The sequence below is a fragment of the Physeter macrocephalus genome, chromosome 5 (assembly GCF_002837175.3).
Source record: "Physeter macrocephalus isolate SW-GA chromosome 5, ASM283717v5, whole genome shotgun sequence".
Taxonomy (NCBI): domain Eukaryota; kingdom Metazoa; phylum Chordata; class Mammalia; order Artiodactyla; family Physeteridae; genus Physeter; species Physeter macrocephalus.
In genome coordinates this window covers 92,466,873-92,491,005 of record NC_041218.1, presented here as the reverse complement: position 1 = coordinate 92,491,005, position 24,133 = coordinate 92,466,873, and the positions used below count along the sequence as shown (strand labels likewise).

Below are 24,133 nucleotides of genomic sequence, written 5' to 3'. Positions count from 1 at the left end.
CAAGAGGTATACAGATTCAGATAATTTCAAGAGAATCAATTTCCAAATTTTCTCTCTCTCTCTCTCTCTCTATATATGTATTCTTTCTGTATTCATCTGCTTACAAATGCACCTGCATCAGGCTGATTTTCCTTTTCTGTCTTGCCTTCCACAATTTCCCTTCTTTTGCCTTACAGAAGAGATCTCATCCGACCCAAATCATGCTACGGTACTTTGTCTTGGGTATAGAAACCTCTGGGACACTGTACAGAGGCAACTCAAACTACAGGTATTTGAGAGCCCTCTTTAAGCAAAATGACACCATGAACTGAAGGTAATAGGGTATCATGTCTTTCTGTGTCTTATGCTTTTATCTCTGTTAAGGCAAAGCATAACTCTTATGGAATGAATGTGTCCCCACAAAATTCGTATGTTGAAATCTTCACTCTCAATGTGATGGTATTTGGAGGTTGGGCTTTTGTAAGATAATTAGGTCCTGAGGGCGGTGCCCTGATGAATACAATTTATGCCGTTATAAGAAGAAACAGTGGAGCCCACTCTCTCTCTGTGTCATATGGGTTTACAATGAGAAGACAGCCATCTACAAACTAGGAAGAGGAGACTCATCAGACACCAGATCTTCTGGCCTCTTGATCTTGGACTTGCTGGGGTCCAGAACTGTGAGAAATAAGAGTTTCTTGTTTAAGCCACACAGTCTATGGTAATTTGTTATAGCAGCCTGGACAGATTGAGTCAATACCTTAAACAGGTAAGCTGATGTATGTTAGGATGTTTTTGATTTCAAGTCTGTAATGGAATTACGTAGTGGAGGGGAGAGGTGATGGTTTTTTTGTTTGTTTGTTTGTTTTGGTCTTCACTACTGGCAAAGGAGGTATTGTTCCTGAGGAAAGAAATCGTTGAGAACAGAGTAAACAGAACATTTCTTGGAAATATGGAAGATGGCAGCGCGTTATTTGCCAAGGTGACAAACTAATGACGGGTTTCTGTACTTAGCTAGCTAGCTGTCTTGAAATATTCAAGATTTGAAAGCAGCATGCTGGGAAATACCAGTCTGCTATGAAGCATCCTTTCTCTGCAGTTTCACCATCTCAGTAAAGAGGATGAGGTCAGAGAATATGCTCATTTATCTGCATTTTAGTCTAGTCTCACTGGTAAAATTTGCATAATATCAAGGTGAAAAGACCCACATGTTCTTCCAACATGTCAACATTTTATTTTCTAATAAGAGACATATATTAGAGGTAAGTTAGTGTTTTGTGTTCTCTCGAATATTTATTCAAATTCATAGGAGAAACATTTTCATTAACTTTTGATAAAAGTTAACAAAATATGAAATCCATACTCATTTTTTATGAAGGTACAAATCTCCTGCTCACTGTCACTCATCAACCACTTTTCTGCTCATTTATTAAATCCTACCATGTACATATTAGGTATCTTAGCTTGGGCTGCCGTAACAAAATACCATAGACTGGGGGGCTTCAATGACAGAAATATATTTTCTCATCGTTCTCAAGATGGAAGTCTGAGATCAGGGTGGCAGTATGGTCGGGTTCTAATGAGGACCCTCCTCCTGGCTTGCAGGCGGCCACCTTGTCCCTGTGTCCTCACATAGGAGAGAGAGAGCTCTGGTGTTTCTTCCTATTGTTATATGGGCATCAGCCCTGTTGGATTAGGGACCTACTCTAATGACCTCATTTAACCTTTCTAACCTCTTCACAGGCCCTTTCTCCAAGTACAGTCACGCTGTGGGCAGGGGGTAGGGAGTGGTTAGGTCTTCAACCTAGGAATGTCGGTGGGACACAATTCGCTCCAAAGCATTAGGTTTAAGCACCTTAACAGGAATATGTTGCAGATTATACTTTAAATAATATGCTCAACAATACTTAATGTACATTTTGTAAGCATGTACTTATTTGCAACCGAGTTCTTTTCTCTGGCAATTTGCAGAAAATATTTAAACTATACTCCTAAAAGTAGAACATCTATTTAGTTTCAAAAGCAAATAAAAAATTTCCCCAAGTGCAAATCTAGTATAAAATGACCTAAGCAAAATATGTTACACATTTAGAAAACCAGCTGGATTTAATTAGTATTAATCTTTCCCTTTAAAATGTTAATGTACTGATTCCAATTCTGTGAAATGTGTAATTACCTAAACATAATTGACTTCAACCCATTTTGGGAAGAAATCACTTATATACAAATAAATATCCTCCATCGTCTCTCTGTATTTCTGTCATATCTTTACTACGCATTTTGAGGTGTCCTTACAAAATGAAATGTGACATTAATATATGACTTTGCTAACAGTCAAAAAGAAAAGTTCTGGGCTTCCCTGGTGGCATAGCAGTTAAGAATCCACCCGCCAAGGCAGGGGACCCGGGTTCAAGCCCTGGTCTGGGAAGATCCCACATGCCACGGAGCAACTAAGCCCGTGCACCACAACTACTGAGACCGTGTGCTGCAACTACTGAAGCCTGCGTGCCTAGGGCCTGTGCTCCGCAACAAGAGAAGCCACAGCAATGAGAAGTCCGCGCACCGCAGGGAAGAGTAGCCCCTGCTCTCCACAACTAGAGAAAGCCTGCGCGCAGCGACGAAGACCCAACCCAGCCAAAAATGAATAAAATAAATAAACTAAAAAAAAAAAAATAAAGAAAAGCTCTAAAATACACAATTTCAATTTTGCTTTTAACCCCAGTTTCATCTATTTTAGCTCCATAAGCCCAAGGCCTCTGAGAAAAAGTTGAACAGTATAATCAGTAGCATGTGATAAGCTTTTTTGGGGTCATATTTCCTAGAAAGTGAAGAACTCTAATGACTGGGTAAAAAAAAAATTTTGTTGGTAAATTAGGTCATTTTCAATTCTTTGCTTTCAATAAAATAAAAGAAGGACCTAACCAAGTTGTCAATAGGTAGATAATTAATATATTTTTTGATAATAGATTACTGTGCTCTTTTTGACTTATAATTAAGAAGGCATTCAAATAGCACAGTGGCATTTCCATAGGAAAATGCCTAGAACTGAGCTGTCAGGGGAAGCAGCTGGACCTAGTTGAGCAGAGAGGACCCATGGCTGAACACTTGAAAGAAGGAAGTAAATGTATGGTTTGCCTGACTTATCTTGAAAACCCTGAAATGTGGATATGTCTGCTGCTTCCAGTGCTTCGATTCACTGCAGAAGGAGCCTGATGGGAGGGTTTATTGTGCCCCAGCTGCTCTGTGGTCTCACAAAAGAATGACCTCAGGTGTGCTCTCAAGCTCTGAGCTCTGGTTTGAAAGGTTAAGGAGTTAGGGCCCCAGCTGAGAGCTGTCCTCCAGATGAACCCAAGGATGCGGAAGTTCCAAGTGGATGTGACCTTGGATGTTGACACAGCCAACAAGTGCCTCATCATTTCTGGGCACCTGAAAACTGTCTGTTGTGGGTTTTTCAAGCAGAAGAAAAGGTCCTGACCTGAGAGATTCAGCCATACAACTTGTGTCCTGGGATTCCCTCTCTTCGCCTCTGGCCGCCATTACTGGGAGGTGGACGTGGGGTCCAGCCAAGAATGGGATGTGGGCGTTTGGAAAGAATCTGTGCATCGACAAGGGAAGACTCACCTGACTCCAGATCTTGGCTTCTGGACTGTGCGTTTGAGAAATGGAGGTGTCTTCTCTGCCCACACTCTGCCTTCCTGCTGTTCTCAAAGAATGGTTCTTCCTGGCAATAACTGCCCAGAACACAAGGACAGGCTGGTGGTCCAATGAGAGACTCAAGGAGAGAGATCCGTGTGTGTCTTAGAACAAATTATGATCTCCTTACAGAGTCATGTGGACACAGCAGAGACCTGAGGATTTTGAGGGAGGAAACACTGGCTTCAAAGGAGGTATTTTCCAGATTAAACAGACCTGACACCATAAATATCAAGGGTTGTGGAACTTCATCTCAGGGGAAAGTCCAGCCTTCAGATGGTATGCTAATGCTCAGGGTGAAGAGACTTTGGAACAGTTTGGAAAAGTGAGACCATGAAGGAAAACGCCCAACGGGAAACACAGTGAAGGAAGCCCCTGGTGCACTTTGAGTGTCCCCTCCCCCCAGTTGTGACTTTCGTTCTAAACTTGGATTCTCCAACTGGGAACATAAAAAACTTTCTGTACCCTCTGCTCAGCTGCTCATGTAGATCTTCTCAATAATTGCCAGGAGTTGTCACTAATCCCCAGACATGGATGAGGGTGATTTGCACTAGGGATAAGATTTGCTCCTCATTGGAGATGCCCCAAACTCTCCATGCAGACAGTGTCACCTATACTACAGATGACGTGATAATGGCACCTCTGTGGGGAGATGAGGTCCAGGGACCCTGTCCCTATAACTGTGGCCCATCCTGATTGACACTTCCCTGTACAAAGCTCTGGAGCCAAGTCCAGGAAGGTGAGTGCTTCCTTTTGTTCAACCTCAGGGCAGAAAACAGGAGAGAAGGGCTCCCCAGCAGGAGAGGAACTCAGAGCTGTGTTAGCACCGTTAGGCAGGACAGGTACTCACCCGGCCTTGTCCTGAGCTGCCCCATTCATGCCCTGGCTGGACAGGTAGAAGGCGGGGATGTGCTGGGGTGTGTATCTGAGTGGGACCAGAGCCATGAGGTTCACTGCAAATCACTGTGCCCTGGAGTCTCTGACAAAGATGGAAAGAGGGCTGGGGTCACTGCGGAATCTGTGATGAGCCTTTTATGGCCAGAGTCACTGAGCTTCTCAATCATGTAAAAAAGGGTCTACTGATTTTTTAGGATCTAACATATTAGGGTTGGGTGTACAGTTTCTAACAAGGTATTCTGTCACCATTCTGGGTGTTCTTAAGTGGTGTGTGTAGGTGTTGCTCATATTTTTATCTAATTGAATGGGAAAATGCCTCATTGTCCTACTTTAACCTGGAGAAGGAGGAGGAAGAAAAAAGAATTTGTAGTGAGATGTGGAGATAGGATTAGAATAATGCTGTCTGTGGTAATTCAACACTGCATTTTATATTTTGAAGTACGGTGGAATGTACCTTGGGCCATGGTATTGTCTGAATGTTTCTTTCCCCCCAAATTAGTATATTGATATGTAACCCCCAAAGATGATGGTATTAGGATGTGGACTTTTGAGAGGTGATTAGGTCATGAAGGTGGAGACCTCATGAACTGTATAAGTGCCCTTATAAAAGAGTCCTCAGAGAGCTCCATAGCCCTTTCCTTCATGCAAAGACACAGTGAGAAGGTGCCAGCCACAAATCAGGAAGGGAACTCTCTCCAGAAGGGGACAATGCTGGTGCCTTGATTTGGACTGCCCCAGCCTCCAGAGCTGTGAGCAATAAATTTCTGTTGTTTATAACCCACCCAGTGGGTGATATTTTGTTATAGCAGCTCAGACAGACGAAGGCCAGTATTGAAAAGGACTCCAGGTGGTCGTCATGGCTAAGACAGAGAGGGAATGTCTGAGAAAATGTTTAGAGATTCTTTCCTGGAAGCAACATGTGCCCACCCTCCCCAACTCTCCCTGTGTCCTTCTATCCAGGGCCGTGTGCCTGACTCCTTTTTCCATTGTCCTGGGCACACAATGAGCTCTCTTAGAAGGATGTTCTCATTCTCTTAGGAGGTCTCCATAAACCAGCTCTGATTTCTGTGCTGACCTGGGATGAGGTGAGTTACACACTCCTCTGCTGACTCAGCATCACATGAATTCCTACTGCTTCCACTGTATTGTGTGTGCATTTTCAGTCAGAGCAGATATAAAACCCAGAAAGTATGAGGAAGCTAGTGGGGCAAGAAGCGCCCAGGCACCAGAGGGAGAAACAACTCCTTAAATTTTGTTTCAGTGAAAGCAGAGCTGGGTCATCAGAAATGTTGGAAAATAGGGCTTCCGAGTCACTCCTTTTGTCTTTTTCGAATGCTTTGCACCTGCTTGTCTTTTTTTTTTTTTTAACATCTTTATTGGAGTATAATTGCTTTACAGTGGTGTGTTAGTTTCTGCTTTACAACAAAGTGAATCAGCTATACATATACATATGTTTCCATATCTCTTCCCTCTTGCATCTCCCTCCCTCCCACCCTCCCTATCCCACCCCTCTCGGTGGTCACAAAGCACCGAGCTGATCTCCCTGTACTATGCGGCTGCTTCCCACTAGCTATCCACCCCACGTTTGGTAGTGTATATATGTCCATGCCACTCCCTCACTTTGTCACAGCTTACCCTTCCCACTCCCCATCTCCTCAAGGGCATGCTCTAGTACGTCTGTGTCTTTATTCCCGTCTTACCCCTAGGCTCTTCATGACATTTTTTTTTCTTAGAGTCTATATATATGTGTTAGCATACCGTATTTGTTTTTCTCTTTCTGACTTACTTCACTCTGTATGACAGACTCCAGATCCATCCACCTCTTGTCTTATCACCTGTAAACTGACCTGCCCACACTGATTCTCCCACACCTGTGGGTGAAGAGAGGCTCAGGAGGCGGCAGGCACTGGAATGTGTGTTCCTGTCACAGCACAAGGGCACCTTCTGTGGCTTCGTTTGTGACTGGCTCTGGTGGTGCCTCGTGTGTGACTGTGTGAGGCTGGGGGTCCTGGATTGTGTGGGGACAGGTGTGTCCTTTTGCGTTCTGGGTCATGATTGATGGTGTCAGGGAGGCACCTCCTCTGTGGGGTTGGTCTCTGTGTGTCCCGGGAAATGTACAGCCAGGAGGTTTGACCACATCACTCACCCCAGTAAACTCTCAGCCGCATAGAAAGGAGGTCATGGGCCATGTTTGTGGGAGGAGATATGCAAGGGAATGAGGGGACCTGCATGCACTTAGGAGTCACTGGGACGTGTGATGTAGGGAGAAATGAGTGGGGTTTCAGGGGTTTATATGAGGATTTACTGGGCATGAGATTCAAGTCAGATCTTTTGCCAACAAACAGTGTTTGGTTGGATTCGTTGAGACTAAAGTTTTAATAAAATATAGAAATGTGGAATTGTACAAGTAATTGTTACTCAAAGGAGATTTCTGTAAAATTAAAATTAAATTAGAGGCTTGTACAGTACAGGTTTATCAAAGAAACTGCAGGGAAGGGATTGCTCTGTGGTAATGAATCAAGGGTAGAGTGGGATTATATATAAGGATACATTAAAAAAAATATATATCAATTAAAGAAAAGGAAAGAAAATGCCTAAAATTCTCATTACTTATTTAATTTAACAAGTTTTTCAGGACATATGTCTATAAAAATGAAAAATAGGAGTAGAATGGATGCTGAATCCTGTGTCATTCTATCAGTAACAGCCAAAGATACGGGAACTTGTTAAAAAGATCCATCCGCTTAGATCAATTGTCCAATAAAGCCTTACTTGCTATGCTTTATAATTATTTCTCAAAATATGTTATACATTCATATTTCTTTGTTCAATTTTATACTAAAAATCATTGTAAAGATAGCTCAATCCAGAAGACTTTACAAATACAAACTTACAATGTTTAAACTTCCACCTATGGACAATTATTTCTGTTATTGTAGAGAAGTTAATAGGGTGATCATATAAAATCTTTCAAATATAAAAATATATTACATTAGTAAGATTCTTTTGGGAAAATATGAGATCAAGGAGAAAAAGGTATGATACAAAATTTCCAGTTGTCAAAAAATAGCTTGTCTGTGAATTTTTTTTTTTTGTCTGTGAATTTTTAAGTGAGTGAGGATGGTTATCAAATTGCTTTGGCCTTTAGGGTCTATTGGATACAAGGTATGGCACAAGTTTTACTTAAAATTCAATATTTACAATATGCTAGAAAATACATTTTTTGAAGCTGTTCAAAATTTTTTTGAAGTATAGTTGATTTACAATGTTGTGTTAATTTCTTCTGTACAGCAAAGCAACTCAGTTATACACACATATATACATATTCTTTTTAATATTCTTTTCCATTATGAAGCTGTTCGAATTTATGATGAAATATTTTAGGTATCTACTTGAAAATGTAGGGGATACATAGCTTTTCAAAATTCTTTTAGGGAGTATGAGAGAAAAAAGTTTGAAGACGAATAATTTAATGTGTCAAATCTTTACAATTTTTTTTTTTGCATTTTATTTTATTTTTTTTAAACATCTTTATTGGGGTATAATTGCTTTACAATGGTGTGTTAGTTTCTGCTTTAACAGTTGTTGGTGATGGACTTCATGGGGAAAAAAGTGGACAGGAAAATTTAGAGCATAGAGAAGGGCAGACATGGGTGTGCTGTTGATATGAGCTCTTGTGACCGAAAAGTAGAGCAGGAGAAATAGTAACAAAAAAGAACAAAATTGTACACAGTTATCAAAATTCTCAATTTTTGGCCAGCGCGTTGAGACACGGCCTCATCTGTTATTTATGAACTTTACAAAGCAGATTTATGTTGAAGTTGGTTCTCTCTTCGGATGGGTTTAATTATGTTGGAGACCAAGACTCCATTATTATTCCCATGATTACTATGTTCCTGGAACTGTGCTGAGATGCAAAGATGAACATGCAAAAAAGATTCCCTCAAGGAGTTTACAGCACAGAATAAAGCTAGAGCTTAATATAATCTTAAATTGAAAGTCAGTGATCATCTGCTCTGAGTATTTTTCATCTATATCCCATGTTTCTCTGCACAAAAATTAGAAGTAGATGTCATCTGAATTATTTTTAAAGAAGATGGTGAAGGATTTGTGATAATTGTAACAATTCCTTAGTGTATATAGCATTTTATAGTTTATAAGGTGATTTCACACAAAGTAGCTCATTTGGTCTTAATAACAACCATTTGTGGTGGGCAAGACACGTGTGATTACTCTTGACTTAGAGATGAGAACGTAATGGCCTAGAAGGATTAGGTTTTGACCACATCATATGGCCACTAAATGGCAGAACAGGATAGAGCCCAGGTCCTTCAGGCTCCTAGTTTGGAACTTTGCCCATACGACCATGTTGTGTCCTGAGTCACTAGGTTTCCTCTCCTGTATGTTGGGAAAGACAGTTCTCTTTGAGCCTCTTCTATTCCTACACATCATGCTGGGTATACCAAGTCTGCAAGGCCCTGACCACTCTTTTACCTGGACTGTTTCTCAGGGTTGTTTATGCAGCTGGTAACTTTGAGAGATCAGGTAAAAAGCCCCCAAGTGGTAAGGCTTGCTTACTGTTTGCTATAAAAATATGGATTCTTCAAACTCAGTTGTGACACAAACCTACTGCTTATTATCTATCAAGGCCCGTCATAGTGCCTCTGTGCATCTTGAGGGCAAATGAGAACAGAGGCAAGTATACTGATACTCATGCTTCTGACTGTGCTGTGAGTAATAAAGTCCTTTGTCTTTGACCCAGGAGCCTCTTGTTTTCTGCCAGCAGCCATGAAATAGTAACAGGTCAGCTTATTAGCTTGTAGGCAGGGTAAAATCAAATCTCAGCCCTGACATGGCAAGGACACATACTTGCAAGATGTTTGAGGGCTATATGTAAGGATGTGTATGGTATGACAAGCCTCAAATAGGGCTTCAAATGGGGTATAGCCCCAGAATCTGAATTCAGGAATCTGAGAGTCCAGAAATAGTTCTTCTCAAAAGGAAGCCGGTAAAAATGGACACACACTTGTCTGGAAATAGCCAAACACAGAACAGACTAGGTCCAAGGGATTTGTTGCTTATGTGGCAGGTTGGATATTTTATCTATGTTATAGTGTCAGACTGTGTAACCCAGGTGTGCAAATATGTAGTCTATTTCTCTGTTATGAAATTTAACTTTGCCTTCTAGTTCTAATGGCAGTAATAGAAGCTTAATAATACGATTCAGTTGCTTCAAGTTTGAAACCCAGTTTCCCTCCATCCTCGTTCCTCGTTTCTCCCAGCTATACCAAGGGGGTGGCGTGGGATGAGGTAGTTTCTGTCCCTGCTGGCCTCTGCTGAGGTGTGGCTTGTCCCACCCAGTCTTGGGCATTTCATGTCTTCCTGCTGCATGAACGGGGTTGTCTCTGACCCCATCATGGCCTTCAGTTGTCACATTCATATATTCTGAGTTCTCTACCAGTCAGGGACCTCTTCTGTGCTGAGTGCCCTTTACAGGCATGTAGCACCTCTTAGTTCCATCTCTTGTGCCCTGCTGGGGTGTGCGGGGCTCTCTGAGGCCCATCTGCTTGGCTGTTTGTCTTGACAATTGCTCATCTCTCACTCAGGTGCCATGTTAGACATAGGGTTTTGCTATGAAGCTTGCAGACTCTCAGGAAGCATGCATCTCACTAGGAAGCCAGGCTCTGGTCCTTCTCCTTCAGAGCCCTCCATGGTCCCATCTGGGTTTCTATCTGGATATCTAACCTGTTGTTCCCCTTGTCTTCTTCAGAACTTGTTTTTGGGGATGGGGAGCTGGGGACTTTCTCAGGGACTTACCAGGGTCTGAATCCCAGTCATATATCTGCTGTGATTTCCGCCCCCCCATTCATTACATTTTTACTTACTTTTAGTCAGCATTTACATTCTTCTCCCATCAGTGGTTTATGTATAAGATTCTCTGAATCCATGGGCTTTGGATCTTGATATTTAAAGTTAAACCTCTAGTATTTAAAATTTTTTAAAAAGGAGAAAGCCTCTTTTCCTCTCTCAGACACATGCCACTTACTATAGAAAGCCATGCCATGCAGACAGCAGTCTCTGCTATAGATTAACCAAAGTCTTCTTGGTAGCTCATAACCCATGGCTTCTGTTCTGCCTGGATGATTCTACCCTGAGGGTGATGTACACAGAAAGTGCCCAATGACTGCTGAATGGTGGGTGAAAGGAAAGGGTGACAGTAATTAAAACACACAGAGTTTAATGATAATTTAAAAATTGCCCTACTGCCACTGGGAAACCATGCATGTTTCCAGGATCCTCATCAAGAGATCATGGTGTTCCCAGGAAGCTGGCGATAAGGAAATTGCAGCCTACTCAATTACACTGCAACTTGCCAGGAATTAAGTACTGGTGTTCTTGGAAGTGGAGAGTACAGTGTGGGCAGTGTTTATCTAACACTGTGCTGAAGCGTCTGGCCTTAGCTTCTGAAGACCAACAGGGTTGTCTAGATGGTAACGTCTCTAGAATGGAGAGCAGTTCATCAGCTCATTCAGGGGCCCAGCTTTTGGGGGATAGAGTTGATGGATTCCATGTGAAAGGCAGGGCCCTAGCTGTTTGATAACGGTTCTCAACTTTTAAGAGTCATTTAGGAAGAGTGTTTTAACATGTTGATTCCTGGAAACAACGTCTAGATAATCTGATTCATAGGTCTGGGTTAAGGCTCAGGAATTTACATTTTAACAGGCTTCTTCTGGACCACATTTTGAGAAGATTAGATGCACAATTGAAGTGGCTAGGATGAAAATTAAATAATCAGTGACAGTACCACCTTGAGATCCAGGCCAAAGGGCTCCTGCTTTCGGGTCCTCGGTCTAGAGGACCCTGTTCTGGCCATGTGATGGGGAAATCAGTGAGCTTAAGGGGATATACCAGCTGGAACCTAGGACAAACTTTCTAGACCATCATCTGGGTACTGGGCCCCTAGAATTTTCTGCTCACATGGCACTGAGCCGGCTCCAGGCTCTACACAAGCTTCCTCCCTGGTCTGAGCTCCAGAGGGCGCACCCTGCTGTAGGCAGCCTTCGGCCTTACTGGTGGCTGGGGGAAGCTCTTGGTGGGGCTGTGGATGGAGCTTGGCTGTGTGAGCTGCTACACCCGCTAGCAGCTGGAGGAAGCCCCGCATGGAGGGCTAGCTGTGGGACAGTGTGGGCTGTGGGCTGGGAGCTGGCCCTCCCTGTACTGCTGCCTTCCTATGCCTGGCATTCAGTTTCCCTTTGAAGGTACGTTTATCAGGAAGAAGAATAGAACACGTTTAATTCAACAGCTTGTTTGCATGGATTATAACTTCTAAATATATACAACAGCTTGTTAGCATGGATTATAACTTCTAAATATGTATAAGTCTTACGTTTGTGGGCCTTCATAGGATTCTTGCCTTATGTCCCATGAATGTTAAGGGCAGACCTGATCAATGTTTTCAATTGATTATCGCCTTAGAATCGATTTCTTCTGATCAAGAAACTGTCCTTCAAGCCAAGGACCGGGGAAAGACAAATGGAGGAGAAAGGAAAGGAAATGTGACCTTGGGCTTGGCCACCCTTCGGGCCCAGTGAGGGAGCGGGTCAGACCTGTGTGACAGCACAAAACTTGATGCAGCCCTTCCGAGCCTGCCCGCTGCTGGTCCTCTGACTGGGTGGGGGATCGGTGCGGCCTAATTCTATTAGCAGGAAGGGGCAAACCCAGGCTGTCTAATCTCTTTCTCTCTGGGATTCCAACCTCTCCCACAGAAGTGAAGTTGCCCTAACTTTTTCTTGCAGTGAGATAGAGTGTGGAAATGTGAACACTTTCCAGAATGACTTTAAAATATTTTCAACCATTAAAAAAAAAAAAAAGTCCTGTTCACAGTTGGATCAATTATTTTATAAGTGGATTAGCGAAAGAAACATTGACTGATTTTTTACGTGTTTCACACAGACTGGCAGGTGTAAAAGGCATCATTTCATGACATTCACTCTTCTTGATACCCCATACCACATACTTTAATGGAAATATTCCTTAAGATACCCAACTACTTTTGTTTTAATTTACTGTCCACTTGGTCTGCTATATACAGTTGTCCAGGTTGTACACTGCACAACAACACCTACCCTAAAAAATGAGTCGGGGCTGAAATCTAGCCCACCTTCCCCTTGTCAACCTAACGTGGGCCTGCATCCACCAGAAGGAAGGGTGCCTTTTCCTAATCACACAAAATCACAGTCTGCTCTTCTAATCACACACCTCCAGGCCCAGGTCCATGCAGGAGGGTCCCTATGGGTTGTCGTGGTAATCAAACATTTGAATATAGTATAATGTGTTTTTCTAAGAGGATTTCCCTGCTAGAAAGACATGCCTGAGCAAAGAGCAGAGCCTGCCATCTGGTCAGATATGGTGCCTATTATAGATCAAGAAATTAACATTCTGATTTAAAGAAGTGTCTCCTTTTGTACGATTAGCTGGAAACAGCTCCCCAGAGTCTGATCCTCCTTGGGTGAATGGGCAAAGCTGGATTTCTAGATCAACAAAGCTGAAGATGCTACACTTGTGGGTGGTGGTGACTTTTTACAGCCTCTGATGTCCCAGACAGAACAACAAGCCAGCTGCATGAAATCCTCTGAAATCATTTGAAATCAGTTGCAGTGCGATAGGGGTTTACCTTGTAGACGTGAAGAAAGGAAAACTGACTGGTACTAACATATTACTCCTGCATGCATTTTCTACCCTCTTACTCTGCTTTATTTTTCTTCATCTTACTTGTCACTACTGGATCTTATATTACATATCAGTTTGTTTATTGACACCATGCTTAATGATTTCCTGCCGCTGTCTAGTAAATATTTGTTGAATGAATAAATGAATGACCCATGAAGATGCAACCCTCAGCTTTTGTAAAGTTGCAGTGAGATTTTGTAAATTAGGTATAAAGACTGCCCTTTTGTGGTCCATCCTAAGTGGGCATGAAATCGATCAATTCTGGGCTATTGTGAGAAAGGGCATGTCAGCTGCAGAGATCCCCAAAGTAACTACAGAGTAGAGGATGCCAGGATGATGCCTATGTTAGAGGATGGTAGGAGTCCCTTAGGAGACACTCAACTGGGAATTTGGTTTCTTCTTCCTCTGAACCCCATCTCCATTGCAGCAAAGAGAAAGAATGCTTTTCAGGGAAGGAACGGGCAGCCGCAGCAGCCATGATTTCTATGAGTCCCAGAAAAAAAGCCAAGCTTCACTACTGCTTTTAGCTGTGTAAGAAGCAGGTACTGGGCTTCCCTGGTGGTGCAGTTGTTAAGAATCCGCCTGCCAATGCAGGGGACACGGGTTCGAGCCCTGTTCCGGGAAGATCCCACATACCACGCAGCAACTAAGCCCGTGCGCCACAACTACTGAGCCTGCTCTCTAGAGCCCACGAGCCACAACTACTGAAGCCCGTGCACCTAGAGCCCATGCTGTGCAACAAGAGAAGCCACCGAAGTGAGAAGCCCGCACACTGCAACGAAGTAGCCCCCACTCGCCCCAACTAGAGAAAGCTCGCGTGCAGCAACGAAGACCCAATGCAGCCAAAAATCAAGAAAAAAAAAAAAAAGGAAGCAGGTACTGAAACAGAATTAGCTACAGCCAGAAAATGGAGGTGATGAGGGTTCTCTGAGAAAAAGTGTTTGAGTAATTACAGCTGGAAACTGAATATTTATTATATTGGCTTTTTATTATATTTAACATGCTGGCTAGTATACAGGTTTCAGACAAAGGAAGTAATTAGTCCAACTGGATCAGCATTAGTCATGAACATAGAGGGGGACATCTCCTACCCTCCCTCAACCCTGCCCTCTTCTGGGCCTGCTGAAGCTCACAGTCCATTCTTAGCAAAACCCGATAGCCTCACCCTCATCCCTGGAGGTTCCCGCCACCATCTTGCTCTGATGGAGACCTGGCTCTTTGCTGAAAACATTGTCTTCCTATTCTCCTGCATTCCTGTCACGTGGTGACCGTGGTTTTCTCCACCACAGTTTTGTGCCACGAGACTTAGAGATGGGATGCATTTCCTTTTCACTCCTCATTGCCAATTCTGGATCATTCTCTTTCCTCCCTAAAAACGTCTTGCCTCGAATGTCAGGTCGTCAGGTAATGTCAACCGTTCCTCTCGTTTTGCTGACATCCACCATCTCAAGGTCCTTCCTCTGTGCTCCTGCCTGGTGGCCACAGTCCTATTCCTGTCTTGACTCTTGGCAGTTTCATTATGCACATAGATAATCTCGCCATTCCCCTGGCCCTTCACCTTCCGTCTCTCCCATGGTCCCTCCAGACCGTCATTGCCCATATCCCTGTATGCCCTCCATAATCGCCCTACATGCACCCCACTCTCTGACCCCACCTCCTCTCTCCCCAGTGCGCACCCTCTGGCACCCTATTTGCCAGGGCTGGGTACCAAGTCACCACAAACAGGGTGGCTTAAACAATAGACATTTCTTCTCACACAGTTCGAGAGGTTGGAAGTCCAAGATCAAGGTGTCAGCAGGTGGATTCCTTCTGCGGGCTGTGAGGGAGAATCTGTTCCATGCCTCCTCCCTTGGCTTCTGGCGTTTTGCTGGCAACCCTTGGTCTTCCTTGGCTTGTGGACACATCACTCTAGTCTCTGCCTTCATCTTCACGTGGCGTTCTCCCTGTGTGTGTCTGTGTCCAAATCTTCATTTCTGTAAAGACACCAGTCATGTTGGATTTAGGGGCTCACCTTATTCCAATACGACCTCACCTTAATGTAACTAATGACGTTGGCTGTGACGCTATTTCCAAATAAGGTCACATTCTGAGATACTAGGACTTCACCCTATAGAATCTGAGAGGACGCACATGTAACCTATACATCCCATCTCCAGGAATCCTTCACTTCCACCAGGACCTCTACTCGTATCCTGTGTGCTTCCCGACGCCCTCCGCCCTCCGGACCCAGCTCCAGTGCCACGGTTATCTCACTAGAATCACTCCCTTGCCCACTCATTGCAACTCTCACTTCGTTGAACTTTCTTGGTTAAGCCACACCCTGGGGAAATCAAGCTCTGCACCTACTTAGTGCTTGAACCTGGACAGCCAAACGTGGCCGGAGAAAAATAGCCACGTGGACTCTTCTCGTTTAAAATTCATGAACGTGAACGCTGAGTGGACTCCTAATGCTGCCGGGAAACACTCTCTCCTCTGTCATCAATTTCCTCTTCTCTATTGGACCATTGTTATCACCCTGCAAACGTATTCATATTTCTCTTCTATTAATTGTATAAAAAACATTTCTAGACACCACGTCCACTAGTGGCTCTCTCCATGTAGCTCTACTCTCTCTGCTGCTTTCCGCAGAAGAATTGTCTATGCATCTGTCTCCAGTTCCTCTCTCTGCACGCTCTTAAATCCTTTGCAGTCAAGTTTTTGACCCCTCGCCCCAAAGTTCTCATGTCAAGGTTACCAAAACCTTTAAGATGGGATGGCTAATGGTCAATGGTGGTATTCATTTCTTATGATCTGTTAGTGACATTTGACACAGTTGATCACTCTCCTTCTAGAAGCAACTTTCTTCACTCATCTTCCAGGACGCTGCACTGTTTTCCTTTTATCTCACTGGTTCATTTTCCTCAGTCTCCTCGGCTGGCACCTCCTCTTCTCCCAGCCTCTGGGAGGCCCAGGGCTTTGGACTTTAGACCTCTTGTCTTCTCCGTCTACACTCACTCCCTGGGTGATCTCAGCCAGTCTCATGGATTTAAGTATGACCCAAACCTCAAGTTTATGTCTCCAGCCTGGATCTTTCCCTGGAAGGATAAGCTGATGCCCAGCTGCTTCCTCAGTTTCTTCACTTGGATGTCTGGGATGTCTCTACTTGACATAGCCAAACCTGAGCTCTTGCTCTCACCTCTGCACCTGGTCCTCCATCCTCACCTGCTCAGGCCAGGACCCCGGGGTCAGCCTGTCTCTCTCTCACAGTCCCCAGGGACTGGTGTAGACTCTCCCTTGCAGAAGGTATTTGGAGTTTGAGCCCTTCTTTCCACCCCCACTGCGACCACTGGTCCACACCACATTGCCCGGATGATGGCTCAGTCTCTGCCTACTCTCCCATCCCTGCAGCCTGTTTCTAAGGCAGCAGCTGAGTGGTCCATGTGACACGTCAGCCAGATCAGGTCCTTCTTCTCCTTGAACCCTACAGAGGCTCTCTGCTTCACGCAGAGAAAAAGCCAAAGTCCTTATGTGGCCCTGCTGAGTCCGGGAACCACCTTGACCTTCCTGGCTGTCCCTCCTCCTCTTCCCTCCTTTTCCCTCTCCTCCTCTTCCTTGAACACATCAAAACCCATCCTCTTCATAACCTCAGCCGTGGATGCTCCCTTTGCCTGACCTGCCCTTTTCCCAAGTCACCCCATGTCTTCTTCCCTCATTGCCCTCAAACCTTTGCTTAAATGTCATCTTCTCAATGAGGCCTCCCTGACCACCCTGCTTAAAATTTCAGACCTTGTCTAGCATCCTGGATCTTTCTCACCCTACTAGATTTTTTTTAGAGCATGTTTTAGATTTTCACATGTTATATGATGTACTTATTTATTACGTTCATGGGTTATTCTGTTTGTTTGTTTTTTTTGTGTGGTCTGCGGGCCTCCCTTTGTTGTGGCCTCTTCCGTTGCGGAGCACAGGCTCCGGACGCGCAGGCTCAGCGGCCACGGCTCACCGGCCCAGCCGCTCCGCGGCATGTGGGATCCTCCCGGACCGGGGCGCGAACCCGTGTCCCCTGCATCGGCAGGCGGACGCGCAACCACTGCGCCACCAGGGAAGCCCCATGGGTTATTCTGTATGTCACCCTGGTAGAATGCAAGTTCCATGGTTTTTATTGGTGCTTATATTCTTTCCTGAGCCTAGAACAGTGTCGATACCTAGTATATGCTCAGTAAATATTTGGTGAGTGAATGAACGGAGGGTTACCTAGCACTTGGAAACAAAAGAAAATGGATTTGCAAAAGGAGGAGAGCCCGCTTGGCTGGGAGTGTTGTGAAGAAAGATAATTAATTGATGCCAGAATCACTCTGCAGTTTTATCTGGACACCATTTGAAGCCTGTGGTGCAAAGGTCAACGTGTAATTTAATTGTTCACAACTGAGCATGGTTCAGTCCTAAGCACAAGTCAGTGAAAAATCCTCAGTCGCTGTTGTAAAGTACTGAACAACAGAAGCTGCCTTCTTCCCCACGGAGCCCTGTCACAGAGAGGAACCAGGGTACGCTGAAGTACAGCGTCTGCAGGGCAGGCAGACCGGATGATTTCACCCTCCATGTCGGTGCCTGATCGGGATCTGTGAGAGTCAGGATCTGCCCATGTTAAAAATGTGCTTTTTAAAAGCATGTGTGCCCTCGTCCCTTGATGAAAACAGAGGGCTGCTGTAACGTGAAGTGACTGTGGTGACAGGCCTCACCTGTGATGTTATTCTAGTGTCCCTCCTGCCTTGGGAACTGATCACTTTTCCACAGAATCACAAGCCACCATTTAGGGTGAGAGCGAAGCAAAAACTCCTTGTTTCATTTACCTGTTATAGAAGCACTTCTTGGGAAGAATGAGCTGTTGCTTTTTTTTTTTTAATTATTTATTTTTGGCTGCGTCGGGTCTTCTTTGCTGCGCGCGGGCTTTCTCTACTTGCGGCGAGCGGGGGCTACTCTTCTTTGCGGTGCGCGGGCTTCTCATCGCGGTGGCTTCTCTTGCTGCGGAGCATGGGCTGTAGGCGCACGGGCTTCAGTAGTTGCGGCTCGCGGGCTCTAGAGCGCAGGCTCAGTAGTTGTGGCGCACGGGCTTAGTTGCTCCGCGGCGCGTGGGATCTTCCCGGACCAGGGCTCGAACCTGTGTCCCCTGCATTGACAGGCGGATTCTCAACCACTGTGCCACCAGGGAAGTCCCTGTTGCTGCTTTTTACGTTTATAAATCATGATTTAGGTCTATGCGTGTTGTTTGAAGTTCCAGAAAAGTCCATACTGATACCAGGTGACATGTAAAAAAAAAAAAAAAATGTGGGCACATACATCAGCAGTAAAGAGGAACGAGGCCCTTAGGCTGTGCAGCTGTATCACACCGTCTGGTTGTGGAATCTCCCTCTGTTTGCTTGGGTTTTCTGATTAGCAGTAGATCTTTTAAAAGTTTGTTTTCTAGTGTTAGTGAATTTCTTCTTTTCTCTTGGTGACCCCCAGCACATACAAAGATGAACAATGGAACTTACTCCAGTTCTTTTGGATGCGTTGAGTGATGAGGTTTGGCCAAAGCTCAGGAAAATAACAACGGAAAGGTGAAATCATGAACAATGGAAAGGTTGGCAGGACAAATATGGAGTGAACAAATTGTTGAAAAGAAGGTAATTCTTTTAGAGAATTGGCTGCTTGGAAGAGATGTGAATTTTAGCACTTTCCATTGACACTTGTTAGCCAATTTCTTACCTACTTGGAACCCATGGATGGATTCACATGAACTACTCCGTCTTTCCAGGTTCTCTGTGTAAGGCTTTCCTGACCCCCTTAAATTTGCAATCCCAGGAGCTTTCTTGGATTATTACAGCCCTGGGGCAGCCCTCTCTAGGGCTGAGCGGTAGAGGGGGGACGATGTGGAGGGGTGGTGATGAGGGGGAGGGAGCTGTATAAGGGGGTACTGGGGTCCAGTTAGTGGAGCAAAGGGATGAGAGAAGAGGAAATCAGAAAAAAAAAAACCCCACCAGACTCAGGTAACATGTGCTGGGTTAACAATATGGTTAATAAACTCTGAATTTAAGTGAATTCCCTGGCGGTCCAGTGGTTAGGACTTGGTGCTTTCACGGCTGGGGCCTGGGTTTGATCCCTGCTCAGGGAACTAAGATCCCGCAAGCCACAAGGCCAAAAAAAGAAAAAAGAAAAGAAAACTATGCAGTTAATAAAATAATAATAAACTTAATAAAGTGTTTTCTGTAGCTGTTTGTTGGAAGTAAATTTTAAAAACACGCCCCCTTTTTAAATTTTAGTGAGCAAACTGCTCTGAAGGTGGTTGATTTTATAATTTCTAACGTGTTGTAGGGAAGAAAAAGTCCATTTAAGTACTTTGAAGGCACACTTTGAATTCAGATCTGTACAATTCTTCAGAAACAGCCGATAGCATAAAAAAGAACTCTTGGGTGGCTCTCACTTCCCTGCCCTGTGAGTCACTGTGCTGAGTCACAAGTGCTGGATGTGTGGCTAAGATGGAATGACTTGAATTTGAGGATTCATGAGCTGATTCAGTCCTGCGTGTCTTTATGTTTTGACACCATTCGAATCAAAGCTTTGGGGTGTTTTGACATCACAAAGCAGCAGAGAGGTGAGGGATCAAAGGAGGTAAAAAGCAAGCATGTATGAGTTTGTTATCTAAAAACATCCATTTCCTGCATAACATCAGAAAGCAAGATTAGGTAGCTACTGATAAGACGGTGATGGAGAAACCAAAACTACTTTCCGCTTTTAAACCCAAAAAGATCCAGCCACTTGCTGTCATATGACAATTCTTTGAACTGATATATTTCAGTGACTACAGAATGACAGCAAAATAAACATTCTTGGACTCCTCACAGGTCCAAAGTCTCTCCAAAAAAACCTTGTCATTGACAGTTGTTAAAATTCATCCAAAGAAACACTAATATTTTCCTGTTTATTTAGAAAATCTTATAAACAAATATATTAAACAAGTTATATAGTAATTGGTCACTTTAGTTTAAAGTGATGGAAATTTCTGACTACTTGATTTCTACCTGTATTTATGGCAAGAAATCAAAATGTGCAAAAAACTTAACTTTACCAAGTCATGACATTCTGGAAATTATCCTTAGAAAGATGTCCTAATTTGAGTCCCCAGTCTGATAGTAAAACTTGAACATTCTTCTTAGTGGAGAGTGAGATAAAATGAGTGAGATGGAATCACCATTTTTTTTTTTTTGGTTTGTTTTTCTTTTAAAAAATTAATAGTTTGGGGGCCCAGGTTCGATCCCTGTTTGGGAAACTAAGATTTCATAAGCCGTGGGGCACAGCCAAAAAAAAAAAAAAAAGGAAATTAAAAGTTCAAGGTTATTAGCTTATACTTAATATCTTTCTGTTTATTTGTTTTTGCAAACCAACACTTATTGTCAACAGAACCTGCCTGGAGGAGGTGTCTGGACAATGGGTGTCTGAGGATAGATAGGTCAGTGCAGTGAGAACAGTTCTGGCCACCACTGGGGCCTGGGTGTTTAGAGTCAGGGTCAGGGGGCCAGCAGGGCCTTGGGAGCCCTCAGGAGACCGAGGAGCGGGGTGCCAGCTCCCCCTGGCTCACCTGCGGGAGGCCAGCGAGGGCCATAAGCTCAGGCCTACTGAGCCAGGCAGTGAAGCAGCCAGGGTATGAGGTAGGGAGGACCCGGGGGACACGATAGGGAGGGGGGTTTTACTTTCATCTAGGTTATTTTGTTTCAGCTATGCCCATTATTTCATACCATTTCCCAGGAGTTATCCTCACTAGAAATCTACTCATGGGCTTGGTAATGAGTGTGAAGGGGCTGTATGAAATGGAGATACTTGAGCAACTACCAGTCAGTATATGGGCTGGAGGTCCATGGAGATAGTTCTCAGATTGGAACAGTGGGTGACTGTGTATGGGTGGCAAAGTATGGAATTTGCTATTAAATCCCCCATGAGTCTTTTCTTTTTCATTAAAATTTTTTTATTGGTATATAGTTGATTTACAATGTTGTGTTAGTTTCAGCTGTACAGCAAAGTGGTTCAGTTATACGTATATACATATATTCATTCTTTTTCAGATTCTTTTCCCATATAGCTTGTCACAAAATATTGAGTAGGGTTCTCTGTGCTGTACAGTAGGTCCTTGTTGGTTATCTATTTTAAATATAGTAGTGTGTGTATGTTAATCCCAAGCTCCTGATTTATGCCTCCTCCACCCATGTTTCCCCTTTGGTAACCAGAAGTTTGTTTTCGATATCTGTAAGTCTGTTTCTGTTTCGCAAATAAGTTCATTTGTACCGTTTTTAAAAAAAATTAGATTCCATGTATGAGTGATACCATATGATATTTGTCTTTCTCTGCCTGACTTACTTCATTTAGTATGATCCTCTCTAGGTCCATCCATGTTGCTGCAAATGGCATTATTTTGTTCTCTTTTATGGCTAATATTCCATAGTATATACGTACCACATTTTCTTTATCCATTCCTCTGTCGATGGACATTTAGGTTGCTTCCATGTCCTGGCTATTGTAAATGGTGCTGCAATGAACACTGGGGTACACATATCTTTTCAAATTACTGTTTTCTCCAGATATACACCCAGGAGTGGGATTGCTGGATGATATGGTAGTTCTATTTTTGTTTTTTTTTAAGGAACTGCCATCCTGTTCTGTACAGTGGCTGTTTCTAATTTACATTCCCACCAACAGTACAAGAGGGTTCCCTTTTTTCCACACCCTCTCCAGCATTTATTGTTTGTAGACTTTTTGATGATGGCCATTCTGACAAGTGTGAGGTGATACCTCATTATAGTTATGATATGAATTTATCTGATAACTAGTGATGTTGAGCATTTTTCGTGTGCTTTTTGGCCATCTGTATGTCTTCTTTGGAAGAGTGTCTGTTTAGGACTTCTGCCCATTTTGTGATTGGGTCGTTTGTTTTTTTGATATAGAGCTGCATGAGCTGTTTGTATATTTTGGAGATTAATCCCTTGTCAGTTACTTTGTTTGCAAATATTTTCTCCCATTCTGTGGGTTGTCTTTTCGTTTTGTTGATGGCTTCCTTTGCTGTGCAGAAGCTTTTAAGTTTAATTAGGTCCCATTTGCTTATTTTTGTTTTTATTTTCATTACTCTAGGAGGTAGATCAAAGAAGATATTGCTGCGATTTATGTCAGAGAGTGTTCTGCCCCCATGAGTCTTTTGTGTAACAGCATATTTTAACGTTGTTGAATTCTTTGGGCAGTGGGGAAGCAAACTGCTAAATCAAAATACATGAATACAATTTAAAAGTTATAAAATTATATTCCTATTTTTAAATTTATTCCAACCAAAAAAAATTACTTGGTTAAGTTTCTTAGAGAAAAATATTGCTAAAATCAGGCTCAATATACATGTGGAGTTTCTGCTGATGGGACCTGGGTATGAAATATTAAAAATCAATAGATAGGGACTTTCCTGGTGGTGCAGTGGTTAAGAATCTGCCTGCCAATGCAGGGGACACAGGTTCGAGCCCTGGTCCGGGAAGATCCCACATGCTGCAGAGCAACTAAGCCCATGCACCACAACTACTGAGCCTGCGCCCTAGAGCCCGTGAGCCACAACTACTGAGCCTGCGTGCCACAACTAGTGAAGGCTGTGCACCTTGAGCCTGTGCTCCGCAACAAGAGAAGCCACCGCATTGAGAAGCCCACGCACTGCAATGAAGAGTAGCCCCCGCTCTCCACAACTAGAGAAAGCCTGTGGACAGCAACAAAGACCCAATGCAGCCATAAATAAATAAATAAATAGATAGATAGATATCATATGATATCACTTGTATGTGGAATCTAAAAAATGGTACAAATGAATTTATTTACAAAACAGAAATAGAGTCACAGATGTAGAAAACGAACTTATGGTTACCAGGGGGGAAAGGGGGTAGGGAGGGATAAGTTGGGAAATTGGGATTGACATATGTACACTACTATATATAAAATAGATACCTAATAAGGACCTACTGTATAGTACCTGGAACTCTACTCAGTACTCTGTAATGACCTATATGGGAAAAGAATCTAAAAAAGAGTGGATATATGTATATGTATAACTGATTCACTTTGCTGTACACCTAAAACTAACACAATATAATATCAACAATACTCCAATAGAATTTTAAAAACATCAGCAGGATTGTAAACTCAACCAGTTCCTCTGTGAAAGAGGAAATACCATCACAAGTAAGCTAGGCTTCCTGATAGACAATGACTTAGAGATGTTACAAGTTGGAGGAAACATTAGAGATCAGTGTAGTTCAAGCTCTTTATAAATGTTGGAATCCAAGAAGTTGAGGTGCAGAGTGGTTACTTGACATGCCCAAGGTCACATGGCCCAGTGGCAGGGCCAGGTTAGAATACAACCCTGGATTTCTAGTACTACGCTTCTTTACTATGCCATGCCATGCCCACACCAGCATCCCAGGACTGCCTTTGCAAAACTGCATTTAAACACAGCTCTTATTTACTAGCTGCAGATGCATTTGCACAGAACCACGTGTATGGAGGTCCAAATCACGTGATTACATGTTTGACAAAGTGGTGTTGAATGACCAAAATCCTGAAATAAATATGACTCCGGTCTTTTTGAAATTGTAGCTCCCTATCAAGTTTTTTCTTGAATGTGTTTTCTTATAAATATCATATATATATGATATATAATTGTATATATCATATATATATATAATTCTCTCAAAGAGAGAATCAAAATTAACTTTTATTTGGTCTTTAAAAATCTTGGCAAGATCTGTTGAGATAATCGGTGCTGGGAAAGCAGTGAGGTCATAGAAAGATTACCGGATGCCTG

General features: G+C 43.3%; 1 pseudogene; it reads left to right on the top strand.

Moving 5' to 3' along the window:
• Positions 1–3,072: 3,072 nt before the first annotated feature.
• LOC102987347 (ret finger protein-like 4A-like protein 1) lies at positions 3,073–3,747 on the top strand (annotated as a pseudogene).
• The last annotated feature ends 20,386 nt before the right edge of the window (positions 3,748–24,133 follow it).